The 2,500-nt window shown below is 59.0% G+C and overlaps 2 non-coding genes and 1 pseudogene across 2 annotated transcripts in view; all 3 read left to right on the top strand.

Annotated features, from left to right (window-relative positions):
• Nucleotides 1-1,189, top strand: part of LOC146144800 (small subunit ribosomal RNA) — a 1,811-nt gene extending 622 nt beyond the window's left edge. The window contains exon 1 of the ribosomal RNA XR_014500668.1: nucleotides 1-1,189. This exon is cut by the window's left edge and continues 622 nt beyond it. This is a non-coding gene — a ribosomal RNA (small subunit ribosomal RNA).
• A 247-nt stretch (nucleotides 1,190-1,436) lies between these two features.
• Nucleotides 1,437-1,590, top strand: LOC146144799 (5.8S ribosomal RNA). Its single transcript, XR_014499087.1, has one exon. It is a non-coding gene; the product is annotated as a 5.8S ribosomal RNA (ribosomal RNA).
• A 271-nt stretch (nucleotides 1,591-1,861) lies between these two features.
• Nucleotides 1,862-2,500, top strand: part of LOC146144798 (large subunit ribosomal RNA) — a 2,113-nt pseudogene continuing 1,474 nt past the window's right edge.

Here is a 2,500-nt window from a genome sequence, read left to right as displayed (position 1 = left end):
TAAAAAGCTCGTAGTTGGATTTTGGGCGCAGGCGGCCGGTCCGTCGCAAGGCGTGTACTGGCCGTCCTGGCCTCACCTCCGGTTCTCCGCCGGTGCCCTTGACTGAGTGTCGGCGGCGGCCGGAACGTTTACTTTGAAAAAATTAGAGTGTTCAAAGCAGGCGATTCGCCTGAATAATGGTGCATGGAATAATGGAATAGGACCTCGGTTCTATTTTGTTGGTTTTCGGAGCGCGAGGTAATGATTAAGAGGGACAGACGGGGGCATTCGTACTGTGCCGTTAGAGGTGAAATTCTTGGATCGGCGCAAGACGAACGACTGCGAAAGCATTTGCCAAGAATGTTTTCTTTAATCAAGAGCGAAAGTCAGAGGTTCGAAGACGATCAGATACCGTCCTAGTTCTGACTATAAACGATGCCAACTAGCGATCGGGGGGCGTTAGTTTTACGACCTCTCCGGCAGCTTGCGGGAAACCAAAGTCTTTGGGTTCCGGGGGAAGTATGGTTGCAAAGCTGAAACTTAAAGGAATTGACGGAAGGGCACCACCAGGAGTGGAGCCTGCGGCTTAATTTGACTCAACACGGGAAATCTCACCCGGCCCGGACACAGTGAGGATTGACAGATTGAGAGCTCTTTCTTGATTCTGTGGGTGGTGGTGCATGGCCGTTCTTAGTTGGTGGAGCGATTTGTCTGGTTAATTCCGATAACGAACGAGACTCTGGCTTGCTAACTAGTTACGCGACCCAATCGGTCGGCGTCTAACTTCTTAGAGGGACTAGTGGCGTTTAGCCACACGAGATTGAGCAATAACAGGTCTGTGATGCCCTTAGATGTTCGGGGCCGCACGCGCGCTACACTGACCGGATCAGCATGTGCTCGCCTTGGCCGACAGGTCTGGGTAACCCGCTGAACCCCGGTCGTGCTAGGGATAGGGAATTGCAATTATTTCCCTTGAACGAGGAATTCCCAGTAAGCGCGAGTCATTAGCTCGCGTTGATTACGTCCCTGCCCTTTGTACACACCGCCCGTCGCTACTACCGATTGAATGGTTTAGTGAGGTCCTCCGATTGGACCTGGCGCGGCCGGCAACGGTCGAGCCGGCGTCCGAGAAGACGATCTAACTTGATCATTTAGAGGAAGTAAAAGTCGTAACAAGGTTTCCGTAGGTGAACCTGCGGAAGGATCATTAACGGTCTCGCAAACGCTTCGGCGAACGCGAAACTCGGACAAGCGAGAGAAAAAGTCTTTGCTACCCGGCGCCCGACCCGCGAGGAGCGGCGCGCCGGCCGGCGATTCGGTCACCCGGTAATGTTTGCGCGTCGAGTGCCGCGGTGCCGCGCGCTCCGGCTTCAAGCGTCGGCCTGGCCGACCGCTCGGCGCGGTCTATTTTGTCACCCTATAGTGCGAGGCACTGTGCGAGCGAAACAATCGTGGATGGCTCTTGGCGGTGGATCACTCGGCTCGTGAGTCGATGAAGGACGCAGCTAGCTGCGTGAATTAGTGTGAATTGCAGGACACATTGAGCATCGACGTTCTGAACGCAAATTGCGGCCTCGGGTCAATCCCGGGGCCGCGCCCGCCTCAGGGTCGCGTTGCAAACGTTCCGCGCGGGGATTTCTCCGCGCGGCTGCTGCGGCGTCGGACGCGCGAGCGCCCGTCCCGCTCAAGACAGCACGGCACGATGCGCGACGATCGCGACCAGAATCCCGCGCGGCGGCGGCGAGTCGACCTCGAAGAGGCCAACGGCTGGCGGCTCAAGGGCGGGAATCGAGGTGCGCGGCGGCGCGCGGCGCCGACGGCGAGCGCGGAACGGGAAGAATAGTCCCGGTCCTTACTTTCGGCCTGAGGTCGGACGAGGCTACCCGCTGAATTTAAGCATATTACTAAGCGGAGGAAAAGAAACTAACGAGGATTCCCTCAGTAACGGCGAGTGAAGCGGGATGTGCCCATCGCCGAATCCGCGCGCTTTTGGAGTGCGCGGAATTGTGGCGTACGGAATTCGTCACGGCGCGCTTCGCCGGTCGCCCGCGTCCTTCTGATCGAGGCCTTTTCCCAGAGCGGGTGTCAGGCCCATGGCGGCGACAGGCGGGCGCGCTACGGCGTCTTCCCAGAGTCGGGTTGTTTGGGAATGCAGCCCAAAGCGGGTGGTAAACTCCATCTAAGGCTAAATACGGTCACGAGACCGATAGCGAACAAGTACCGTGAGGGAAAGTTGAAAAGCACTTTGAAGAGAGAGTTAAAGAGTACGTGAAACCGTCGAGAGGCAAACGGGAGGGCCTGTCGGGTCGCCCGGTCGCTTTCAGCCGGCCCCCTGTCGGCGACGTTGTCGTGCGGACCCTCACGGGCCGCCGGCGGCGCCGCCCGATCGGGGACCAGCGCACTAGCGCCGGGCGAAGGCCGCGACCGTCTGGACGGCGGCGAGAAGGCCGCGCGCAAGGTAACCCGGCCTCGGTCGGGTACTATAGGCGCGCGTGTCCGTCGGCCCGCCGTTCGGGCGAGG

Source organism: Ascidiella aspersa, chromosome 5 (genome assembly GCF_963924565.1).
Source record: "Ascidiella aspersa chromosome 5, kaAscAspe10.2, whole genome shotgun sequence".
NCBI lineage: Eukaryota > Metazoa > Chordata > Ascidiacea > Phlebobranchia > Ascidiidae > Ascidiella > Ascidiella aspersa.
Note: the sequence above shows the minus strand (reverse complement) of the source record. Positions and strands in the feature narration are given on the sequence as shown.